Here is a 13,428-nt window from a genome sequence, read left to right on the forward strand (position 1 = left end):
AGGATGTTTCCTAAAGGAAAACAACGTTGACTTCTTCACGCACGATCTGCCATCGAGCAAGCCACTGAAGCTGGTATTGAGTGGATTACCGTCGTTCGAGGCGGCTGTGGTTAAATCCAAGCTGGAGCGGCTTGGGCTCAAACCTGAGGCGGTGTTCCCAATAAACCGGCGTTCCAACCACAACACCAGCTTCCGTGACCAGTTGTTCCTGGTGCACTTCACGAAGGGATCCACCAGTCTAGCGGCTCAGGTCATCATCAGTTGGGAGCATTACAAATCCCAACATCGTGATGTTACGCAGTGTATGAACTGCCTCTCCTACGGCCATGGCACCAAAAACTGCCATATGAAGACTATCTGCGGCAAGTGTGCTGGAACTCACTCGACTGCGTCCTGTGAGCAAGATGATGACATCGATCCAACGTGTGTCAACTGCGGTGGAAACCACCAAGCCTCCAATCGTGGATGTCCCAAGCGAGTGGAGTTCATCAATATCCGTCGGAAGGCTACGATCAATAATCAGCCCGGTCGCCTCCGTAATCATCGTTCGCCTCCTGCACACACGGAAGTCCAGTACCCAGCTCTCCAGCCCCGTCGACATGTTCCGAACTTAGAACCACTTCCGCTCAACAACCAACAAGTCAAGCATGTGAGTATTCCTAACAATCGAACAGTCCAGCATCGTCTCGCTGCTGCTGCTGCCCAGCCAATGCCAGGTCCCTCCACCGCCCCTGGTTTATCATACGCTGGTGCTGTCTCAGGTGAGCCTGTCGACGATTCTCCGTTCACCTCGGAGGAACTTGTGACGCTCGTGGCCGAGGTCATCATCATCTTGCGCACCTGCAAGACTCGATCTGAACAGCTACATGCTGCCCTGTCCCTTGTCACTAAGTATGGACCGTGAAGCCATCAAGATCGTAAATTGGAACGCTTGCTCCTTGAAGAGCAAAAACATCGAGTTTGTTGAGTTTCTCAATGAACGAAACATCGACATTGCCATCATAACTGAAACCCACCTGAAGCCTGAAACAAACGTCTACCTTCCCGATTTCCGGCTCGTGAGGCTAGATCGAACCAACTCTGGAGGAGGAGGAGTGGCTATTGTAATAAGGAGAAACATCTGCTGTCGACTGATGCCCAGCTTTCAGCTGAAGATCATCGAAGCCGTAGGGGTGGAAGTTTCTACTCCTATCGGCCCCATCACCATCGTCGCGGCTTACTGCCCCAAATAAGTCAACATCAGGGACGGATCGGCAGCAGATCTGCGACGAGATATTATCAAGCTAACACGACGACGGGAAAACTTTATCATCGCTGGCGACCTGAACGCCAAACATCAAGCTTGGGGCAACAATCGGCGTAATCAAAACGGAACCATCCTGTACAACGACCTGCAGGAAGCGCAGTACAACATCTTGAGTCCGGAAACTCCCACCCGGTTGAGTCGGTCCGGTGTTCACGCTACCATCGATATCTTCATCAGCAACATGGACAACAACATCGCTCAACCTATCACCTATCAGGAACTCAGCTCGGACCACTACCCGGTGGTGACTGAGGTGGGATCCTCCGTAAATCCATTCGAAGCTTTCCGGCGCAACTATCATCGTGTTGACTGGGGTCAGTTCCAACATTGCGTCGACACCGCTGTAGACTACGATGTCCAACCGGAATCGGCCGAAGATGTTGACCGGTGCCTGCGCTCCATCGATCAAGCAATTTCCCGGGCCAGGGAGCTACATGTGCCAGTATCCAGACAGGTGAGTAATACTCTGAACCTTGACAGGCCTACTAAAGACCTCATTAGACTCCGCAACACGATTCGTAGGCAGTACCAGCGTACTGGGCTGCCTAACCTGAAGACCAATTGCAACCGTTTGAACAAAATCATCCAAGCCAGGATGGTGGATCTCAGAAATATCGATTTTGCAAACAAGATTCGCTCTCTCCCAGATTGTGCTAAGCCATTCTGGAAAATGGCAAAGATTTTGAAAAATAAGCCGAGGCCCCTTTCCTCTCCTAACCAAAAATCGGACCCATCTTTACTTATAAACCCCATTTGAAAAGGCCAATGCTCTTGGACAACACTTTGTAAATTCACATAACCTTGGCCACGCCATGGTGAGTCCCCACGAGCCTGCAGTATCACAGGCAATGTCTAGAGTCGTTGCCACCCCCGTAGTTGTCCCTGACGAAAGTAGAATATCGGCTGATGAGGTGATAGCAGCGATTAAATCAACAAAGAACATGAAGGCCGCTGGTGTCGATGGAGTGGTCAACCTCGAGCTGAAAAACTTGAGTGTTGACTTCTTCAAGCACCTTGCAGTGGTCTTCAACAAGTGTTTAATGCTTGGCTACTTCCCTGCATGCTGGAAGTTAGCCAAAGTTATTCCAATTCACAAACCTGGCAAAGACCCTACCAGTGCCAAAAGCTATCGCCCCATCAGCCTCTTGTCATCCATCTCGAAGCTATTCGAAAAACTGATACTCAGCCGTCTGCTGGTGTTTTCAAATGATAATAACATCTTTCTCAAAGAACAATTCGGATTTAGGAAAGGCCACTCTACCATCCACCAACTCGCACGGGTTAGTAACATCATCAAGCGGAACAAGTCCGTTTCCAATACATCTGCCATGGCATTGTTGGACGTCGAGAAGGCGTTCGACAATGTCTGGCATGATGGCCTAGTGTACAAGCTGCATCGATACAACTTCCCGATCTTCGTCGTGAAGATCATCAAAAACTACTTGTCGGGCAGATCATTCCAGGTCTTCTTGAACAATTCTCCTTCTGATACGTTCAACGCTGATGCTGGAGTTCCCCAGGGTAGCCTCCTTGGTCCTATCCTCTTTAACATCTTCACGTCAGATGTTCCTCCCCTTCCGGGTGGTGGTATTTTGTCAATGTTTGCGGATGACACTGCCATCATCTATAAGGGTCGAGTGATCCGTGCTCTGACAAGAAAACTCCAATCAGGCCTGTATGTTCTGTCCGACTATTTTAAAAGCTGGAAGATTTGTATCAATGCAGCTAAAACACAGACCATCCTGTTTCCACACTCCAATTCACCCCGGCTTGTTCCGCCTGCTAACTCAAAAGTCCACGGTGATAACACTCCCATTGAATGGTCGAGTGAAGTCGTCACCCTTGACAGCAAGTTGCTATAACGGGCCCATGTGGACAAAACATCCACCAAGTGCAACATCTTGATTAGGTCGCTCTACCTACTTATCAACAGAAAGTCCACCCTTTCCCTTAAAAACAAGCTTGCCATCCACAAGCAAATCATCCTCCCCACCATTGAGTACGGAACGCCAATCTGGGAGAGTTGTGCTATGTGCCATCACCTCAAACTCCAAAGGATCCAGAACAAGATCCTTAGGATGATCCTAAACAGTCCTCCACGGACCCGCAATTCTGAGGTCCACCGCCTGGCTGGCCTTCAGCCTCTCGAAGAGCGACGAACGGTCCCCATGGAAAGGTTCAGAGACACCTGTCTGAGATCAGATCATCAGATCATACGTGATCTGGCACGTTAGGTTAAGTTAGAGCCGTAGTTAGGTAGGTTATCAAATTTTTCAATTAAAACAAAACACACTCCTTAAGGGGTATTCTGCTAACTAGATGAAATACGCAAATGGTAAATTATCCAATTATCCAAATATCCAATGAACAAAAATGAAGAGCCAGATAGGCTAATCAATTAACCTGTAAAATCAATGTATAAATCATAAACAACAGAAATAAACGAAAATTTTACTACTACCATTATAGTAGGATCCTTGCGATAAATGCAAATACTTCATCATTTCTCAATAGTGATATAGTGATACGACATGCACTAAACTAAGGACACGGGATATACTACAATAGATCAAATTACTGGTCGCAGTGGTGTTAGGTCCAACAGAGGAAAAAAAATTGTTTCCCTCTTCCTCTCACTCATTTGATTTAAATGGTGCACTTGTGTGCGCCGATTAATCGTCAAAAAGCTCCACACGGCAAGAGAAAAGTACCCAACGCATTGGTAAAAAAGTACCTAAAATTAGTTACACAGCTCATAGTACACTGTTGGGTAAAAACATACACGTTTATTTAACCCAAATTTGAGTTTATTCAAAACAATCTGATGTCTTTTTTTCGGTTTACCAACATAACATAAATCACATAAATCTAGAAACAATAGTTAGCGTACCATTCATTTTTCCCGTCCACCCTTTTACACTCATCTCACAAGCTACACAATTCTGAGTAATGAACACTCTCAAAACAAGTGAATCAAATGAGTACGAATCTGAACCCTACACCTCTACCTTTCTTTAAATGAAAAAGTTAGTAGAGCCCTTTCTCTTCAAATGACTTCTGTTGATCCTGGGTTTACAATGAGGAAGATTCTCATCTGTTCAATATGCTCTAGTTTAGCCTGCATTTGGACTTTGTTTACCTCACGGATTAAATAGAACAAAAATATGTTATACTATTCCTTGCAATACCACTTCGACGACCACTTTTAAGTATTCCCTTACTTCCACTAAACACATGACCACACTAGATCATACCTTCTTCTAATTCTTCTTCTTCTTGGCGGAAACCACACCTACCCTCAATCTAGAATTCAACGGGCAGTTGATATACCGAGTGCCCTCCATAGCCGCATCTGTACTCGCGTATTATATGGCAAGCAAGAATATCAATCCACGCTCTGAAAAACACGATAACAAAAACTGCAAAACCAAAAACCCGCATTATCATGATGATGTATTACTGTTAACTGAGCTAATGAAGGGTTTTAACATTCCTCTATCTACTATATATACACACTTAGAAATACCTAATTTTACACGTGACGGAATCCATCTTTGACATAAAGGATGAGACGTAAACAAACATGTCATGTAAAATTAAGTGCTCCGAGACTGAAAACTTCGGTACTCGACGAAAAGTACGTTTGATTGAGCTGAGTTTTGCGTCTATTACGACTCAATTTTATGTCAAAAATGACGCTCGTATATGTCAGTCTTAGAGCACCTAAATTTACATGATTTTTTTTAAGTGTGTATATATTTTTTTTCATGAACTATTCCTGGGAAACAGTGAAAACAACATGACATCAGAACACTCGTTTTCAAAATTCAAAACGCAAAATATAAATTAACTCAAAATCACAGCTCGTGTAACTTCAGAGAGATTAAGTTATTGGCTCTCAATTACTGCAAAAATCATACAGTTTTATGTCCATTTGTTCTAAAAGAGTTATACCAGATATTAGTGAGATAGCACGAAATGTATGCTTCTTTTTCGTTTCTTTTCTTTTTTTTACAAGGTGTGAATAGATTTTAGTATAATAATCTCAGTGGAAATCTACTCTTTTTTTTATCAAGATTCAATGTTTTTATTTTCTTATTGTGCTTTGTCGGCTCTCAAATTAGTAGTTGAATTACTTCCACCTCCATCAACCGAGAGCCCTCCATCCCAACCAACGCTTCAACCTACATACTGTGTGGCAAGCACAATTACACATATCCAGGGATGCCGAGAAAACTTCCAACCACCAGACTGCGAAGGAAACCCGCCGTATCCAGACTGGTAATGCCATTCCTTAACTGATAAGGCTATTTATCTGAGGTCTACTTTTTTTAAATCCACGTGTGCCTAATCCTTTACTAATACCTCCTACTTTAAGTCTTCATTTAATTTTTTTTAGATCCTGACTTTTGCTCAATCAAATTAAATCTTAACAAATTTACCTTTTCAACTTGCCATAACCAATCTTCTTCAGTATGCGCTATAAACTGAATTCTGTCAATAATACCTTGATCAATACCTGATGAATATAATTTCAAAACTAGTATCTTATGAAGAGAACTATTGTTTTTTTTTTCTTACATCATGCCTCCCAAATGAAAGTAGCGAGGAAAATAGTAAAATAAATCGAAATAATTTAATCAGAACGCAAGCTGTCGTTGAACCTCTGTTCAAAACTAACCAAGAACTCCTGAATAGCTACGTATATCGATTTTGTTTTGCAAGCCAATGGAAAACTGCTTGATTGTTTTTTAAAATTGTTTTGCTCTTGATTTCCGCCAAAAGCTCTGAGCCCCCATGACTCTATCAAAGTTTGTTTGCATACATGTATCGCCAACATATGTTTTACTACAATTGAAAACTCAACTGACCCAGAAAAATTATGCTTGTTTTGATACTTTCATCACTGAGCCTGTTGTTTTATTTTTCTTCATTTGAGCTTCAGATATGGTATGGAAACAAGTATGGAACTTTATTTTTATAAGCTTTCAATTCTTTACGATAGATAAGAACAGTAACTGCTTTTGTTGTCTTTCCAGAATCCCAAGCCATGGCGTTACTTGCTTTCCAGACATCTTGTCTGGAAATGCCAAGTTAAATAACTTTCCTCTCAGGCCTCTTAGGTGGACACTTTTCCTTGTTTGCACCTGCCTGCAAAAATTTTAACGTAAACAACTCTTATTTCAGGACCTATATCCATGAAACAACTTTACCTTGTTCCCAGACACTATGCCTGCCGGAACTACCAACGTAAAGTATTCTTCTTCAAGGCGCCCGCAAGCCATGGAAAACTTTACCTTGTTCCTTGCGTCATGCCTGCATCAACTGTCAAGTCAAACTATACTTCGTTAAAGTGCCCTCAAGCCATGGATCGCTCTACCTTGTTCCCAGGCACTATGCCTGCATGAACTGCCAAGTTAAACTACTGTTTGTCCAGGTGCCCTCAAGCCATGGATAGTGTTACTTCTCCTTCGACCGGCAACTCGCAACGGTCACAACATTCCTTGCCATTCAGGCTATCGAACGGCAACCCGCCACAGTCATAACTCTCCTCTTTCGACCGGCAACCCACCACGGTTATAAATCTCCTCCTTCTACCGGCAACCCGCCACGGTCATAACTCTTCTCCTTCGACCGGCAACCCACCACAGTCATAGCTCTCCTGCTTCGACCGGAAAACCCGCCACGGTCTCAACACTCCTTGCCATTCAGGCTATCGACCGGCAACCCGCCACGGTCATAATACTCCTCGTTCGACCGCCAACCCACAACGGTCACAACACTTCTACTTTGACCTGCAACCCGCCACAGTCACAACATTTTTTCTTTGACCGGCAAACTACCTAGATCAAAACATCCTGATATTCAGGTTTTCTTCCTCACATAAATCATACCACAAGCACAGCGTTTTTATTTTACATGTATGGAGGTAAGCTCCAACCGGTATTATCTACGAAACTATTGATCGAGAACGTCCGGCTTCTTTGATGTGGACATCAGAGTTAATCAATACTATTCTAAGCATCATTTTTCAGACTCAGATCCTGTGCAGATCAACCAATCAGAGTTGAATGAAGTTCACTGTCATTAGTCACTTCAAACTACCCTCACACACCATCACACGGAATGAAAATGACACGAAAAAACAATTGATTTTGATATGAAATTGCTGTATTAGAAAATCCTATTAAACGTGTCATTTTTTTCAGGTGGCAACTGTTCTCCAAAATATGTCTCTTAAATGATTTTTTTTTCCTTTGATTTGTTTTCCGTCGATCTTGTTTTCCGTGCTGAGCACCAATGCTACCAACGCCAGGGAGGCAGCTCCTACACCTGGACCCTACCTATCGACCCATCAACTCATGAACCGGGGACCAACGGCTTTACTTTCCTTCCAAAGGAAGGCGTGATCAGGGATGTTATGCCTCAGAACATCCCGGCGGTGCCGACTGGGATTGAACCCAGGCCTGCTGAGGTGAGAGGTAATCACGCTTACCACTACACCACCGGCCCCGCTGTCTCTTAAATGATGGTCATATGAAAATCATATGAAAAACAACCACTCCTGTCTAATGGTGGTTACAAACATCCAAATCAAAACAAATGTATAATTACCATAACACGGGTGGATCCCATCCTCGTCGCCAGTTGTAGGGGCTGGGTACCATACAGGTGCCCAACAGTTGTCCACTCGCTTTCCGATCTGTATTCCGGTTTTTCGACGTCGGAATCTTCCGTTCGCCACTCCGTCTTAAGCCGAGGGGGAAGACCGAGGATATGATCTTATTTGTGACGAAGGGCATATAGTTTTGGTATCTGACCATGAAAATGTCAGTTCGATAACGAAAAGAAAACAATGAATGAAGAAAATAAATGGATAGATATTAAAATAAGGAAATAATTTCGTTTGCTACCAGTTCATTGAAGTTTCGGTTATTTTCTTAAATTACTCTGATGATGGCTTTCTGCAGGGTACTTTTCTTTTTGCAATGGTAATTAAATTGACCACGATCATGCTACCGTAGTACAGGACATCCAGATGCTTAGAGCAAGCGAATGGATATTTCCTTCCGGCTTCCAGCTCCGGTGGGAACATGTACTTGAGGATGAATCCTGTGAGGGTCTCGGTTGCTAGGAAAATACAAACGTACAAAGTATTCCCACATGCGCCCCCCTAGCCCCATTTATTTTGTATCAAAACAGCAACGTTATTGCGTGATGTTTGTTTTGCCAGCAGGTTCTCCGATCAATTGAGTGTATTTTAAGGCATAGATCACCGGCTGAAAAAAACTAACGTTCCTTTACACCAAAAACATTGACAAAAAAGTAATTTTTGTAACCATGATAAATGGCTGTTAATGGCTATTCAATATGTAAATGTAAACAGTCAAATTAATAACTTAATCCAAAGCATTTGCGAGTCATCCTATCCTTAAATTGTTGTCCTTTGAGTCATGTATGTTTTACAGCCAATTTTCAAATAAATTGCATCCTTTATTTGGAGGACAGTCATATGGATGCTCATCAGTTGATGACAAATTCAACCATAAAGAAATCATCCGAAATTCGACAGCATATTGTTAAAGGGCTTGAGCAATACAATAATCAGTCGAAGTATTGCGGATGTTTTCGTTCAGTGTACTTTTCCGTTTCCCGTTTCCCGTCCAGACCTCTACACTCATCTCACAAGTTACTCAATTCTGAGTAATGAACACTCTCAACACAAATGAATCAAATGAGTACGAATCTGAACCCTACAGGGTCGTTCTCATTCGCCCCGTTGAGCATGAGCATGAGCATGATTGACCGCCCACGGTTGCTACTCTGTTATTGCCAGACCAGCTGTAATTACACAGAGAACCAATAGACGATGCTTGCGACTAGCAATCATCCTCAATGTGTAAAAACTGGTGATCTCAAACTAGGCAAAACCAGCGCCGGCCACGCCCGAACACAGGTCAAGAAAGGAAGGGGTAGGAATGTGTTGACGTGTCACTCGCTTTGATGGAAGCCGAGAACACCTCTGCACTTCCACGAGGAATCACTGGGATATTGGGTAATAGGGTTGGGTTTGCAGCAGGGTTCGTTTTGGTAAACGATAAGCTGAATTGATGTCCTAACAATCATATAACGCGAAGGAGCTTGGGATTGAACCCACGGTCTTCTGCTCAGTAAGCAAAAACGTTTGCCACTAGGCAGACGAGCGCCTTTTTAATCATCGAGTTGCTGTTATTACCATGTAGTCATGTTAACAAATAAAACGATTGACGAATCTTGAATGTGGATGGGCTTGAGATAAGACTTATGATGTTCTGCTCAGTTTGCTCTAAGGCCACCGAGCCCCTCATATCTCATTATAGCGTTACTCAAGTTTTTATAACTATTCAGACCCGGCACTGAAGACAACGAAAAGTTTTACAAAATACACGATAAACAAGCGATCTTACCATACATTTTTAATATGAAAGGATCTGGGACCGCGTTTTTCTGCTCAGTAAGCAAGCCACTGCAACCGACGATCTTTGAAATCCATTTTCACGCGACGTTAAATGTTTCGATTTTCTCTTTACGCATGGTTCAGGTAATCATAACAAGCTATGACCAACGTGACGATTGTTTAAGACCTGGTTGAACAAGCTATTCAAATGAAATTACGTTCTCGAATTTCACTTGGCATGTAATGAACAACAGAAATACGCGATAATTCATATTTTCAGCGGTTGATGGTTAATTTTAAATATACTAACGGTACTGCCTACGACTACGACGGCGATTACGACAGTTACTACGACGGCGCCTACGACAAATACAACAGCGAATTTGTAACTTACCATTTGTCAAGGATAAACACCTTTGCAGAGGACCTCCACTGGTTCATCATGTCCGCTATCTGTCACTGTTTGCAAAATATACTTCCTGTATTTCAGGAAGCACTTTTGGTTCACTTTCGTTCGAAAACACTTAATTTTTTTCAAAAATAGTTGCGAGTGAACCAACATTATCACCGCGTAAATAACATAAAATTGAAATTATCGCTCGCGATGCCACAAATTTCTGGACTGGAAGAAAAAATCAAACAACGCAGATAGCGTAGAATCTTCTGTTGCTTGCAAACAAGATGAATCATGTTTTCTTTCTCGATTCTAAAACTTCTCGGAAAGCAAGAAAACCACCACTCACACACGTATAACCAACCGGTGAACACTCGTGTTTATTTCAGTTACCGTGGGGACGTAATTTGTGATTAGCCCCGGTCCCTTTCAAATTGTATCATTATTTATGTACGGTCCTTATATTTGAAATGACGTTTCACATTCATCAAGGGATGGCCGATTTTCATTCGAATAATTGATAAATCGATTAACGAACCGAAAAGTAAAATATATGTAATCGGTTATATCGTGCCGATATAAGCATTAACATCTCCATAGGATCATCACCACCGATCGTTTCAAACATGTGCCGCACTCTTATGTATTGGTTGAAAAATGGCAGCACAGCGTACAAAAAATAATCGATTAGTTGTTAATCGAGTAATTAAAAAATGGGACATCTCTGATTTTGGTGTGTTTGTTTTGATAAAAATGAGCGCAAAATTACATCTCTACCAAAGGGGTAGCAAACCAAGCAGCCGTCAGTGGGTCCTGTTCACCAGTTCGTTCGAATGGCTAATAAAGGGTGTCCCACATAAAATTGCAACACGGAAAAAAACGCTGTAGAAACTTACCTAGTTGAACGATCCTTTTCAAACTTTAAGACAATAAAATATAACCCATTAGTAAACTTTTGGCATATTTATTGCATTCAACTTCAATACCATAACCGTACGCTCGCACCTTAATTCAACTCATTAGTGATGTGTTTCCGTTTGGATAGAGATTCTTCTACAATAGAAATATAAGTGTTGACTCCAGTATGTATCAAGCCCAACTGATCAACTCAGCACAGTGTTTATTTCATTTATTCATTCTCCTGAACATCACTTACAGCCTCATTTGTCGTTTTCTCTCTTTCCGTTAAAGGGTGTCCACGATGAAATTGCCACACTATGAAATTGCTCTAACTTTTTAACCGTTGGGTAGAATTTAATGAAAATTTGGGTGGATTTAGTTCATAGTGCATTATTTACATCCTGCAAGTTTTAAAGTCCTGTGATCAAAACTCGCGGAAATGGAGTCGAAAGAACAGCTCGTGCGTGATAAAATCTTGCGCATTCATCACGAGAACAAGGATCTCTCGCATCGTTCCATCGCTAAAACGTTGGGAATCGCGAATTCCACGGTGTCGCGAGTGATTAAGCGGTTCGAGGAACGGTTGACCACCGATCGGAAGCCCAAAAGTGAAGGAAAAAGTATTCCGTACAACACCAAAAATCACAACCGCGTAGTTGGGGCCTTCAACCGAAATCCGAACGCCTCCGTTAGGGATGTGGCTAAGAAGCTGCACCTAAGCCGAAGTTTTGTCCAGAAGGCCAAAACTAAGGCTGGGCTTCGAACGTTCAAGGTACAAAAGGCCCCTAATCGCGACGAGAAGCAGAACAAGTCCACCAAAACCCGTGCCAGGAAGTTGTACCTCAACATGCTGACGAAAGTTGAATGCTGCATCATGGACGACGAAACATATGTGAAGGCCGACTTCAAACAGATCCCCGGCAACCTGTTTTTCACGGCCAAGGATAAGTTCAGCGTTCCGGAGCATGTCCGCACTCAGAAGATGTCCAAATTTGCGAAGAAATTCCTGGTTTGGCAAGCCATCTGCACGTGCGGGAAGCGGAGTGCACCTTTCGTGACCCAGGACACGATGAACGGACAGGTGTACATAAAAGAGTGCCTCCAGAAGCGGCTGCTTCCTCTCCTGAAGGCCCACAACGTCCCAACAATCTTCTGGCCGGATTTGGCCTCATGCCACTACTCCAAGGACGTGCTGAAGTGGTATGCGGACAATAAGGTCAATTTCGTGCCGAAAATGTTCAACCCTCCCAACACTCCGGAGCTCCGCCCCATCGAGAAGTACTGGGCGATTATGAAGCAGCACCTTCTTAAACGACCTAAGGTAGTGAAGACAGTCGAGGAACTGAAGAAAGTATGGGTTTACATGCAAAAAACGGTTGATTCACAAGTTGTGCAGAATCTTATAGCCGGGGTTAAGGCCAAGGTGCGGGCATTTGCGTATGGACTGTAAATAAAATACGAGTAAAATGGTAAAATGAAGTTTAATAGTTATTTCTCAATCCCTGAAAATTTGATGGCAATCGGATGAAAACTCGAATTTTGCGAATCAATTTTGTGTGTGGCAATTTCATCGTGGACACCCTTTATTACCGCAAAATCTCTCAAAGGGTTTAGACATTTGACCGATCATTACAAGCCTTCCTCCTTTGGAACAAACATTAATTCATCAACAAAAAACAAAACTATTTAATTTCGAACTCATGAATTTACATGAACTGAATTAACTAATCTAACTCGTATCATAATTCCAGTTTCCAGGCCGTGACTTTCCCACCGTATTTTGCCGTTCGTCCTGATTTGGAACCTTCTGCACTTTGTACGTATGCATTCCCTCCCGGTCCTTGGCTCTTTGAAAGAAAGACTTGGACAGATCCAACTTTTTGCCCATATCCCTGACCGAAGCATAGGGATTCCGCTGAAACGCTTTCACGATACGCTTGTGATCCATATCATCAATAGAACATCCATTCTGACCGCATTTCTCCTTCCGTTCGATACTCAGAGTTTCGTAGTAACGTTTAATCAAACAACTCACCGTTGACTGCACGATTCCAAGTTGTTTTCCGATGTCCCGATGAGAGAGTTGAGGATTTTCCCACATCTATGACACAAACGTCATTCCCATATACTTTGCGTGAAGCCGAAAAATCCTGGTTCTCTGGTTCGATCGAACCAGAGAACCAGGATTTTTCGGCTTCACGCAAAGTATATGGGAATGACGTTTGTGTCATAGATGTGGATTTTCCAGGTGCTTTTTTCCAACTTTCGAAAAACTGACAGTGATAAAATATAACGTAAACAATACACTCTAAACTACTTCTACCCAAATTTTCAATAGAAAATACCCAATGTGTAATTTTCTACAGCGTTTTTTTCGTGATGCAATTTGAT

This window comes from Ochlerotatus camptorhynchus, unplaced genomic scaffold (genome assembly GCF_037179485.1).
Source record: "Ochlerotatus camptorhynchus isolate MF236.1 unplaced genomic scaffold, CSIRO-AGI_Acam_v1.1 ptg000193l, whole genome shotgun sequence".
NCBI lineage: Eukaryota > Metazoa > Arthropoda > Insecta > Diptera > Culicidae > Ochlerotatus > Ochlerotatus camptorhynchus.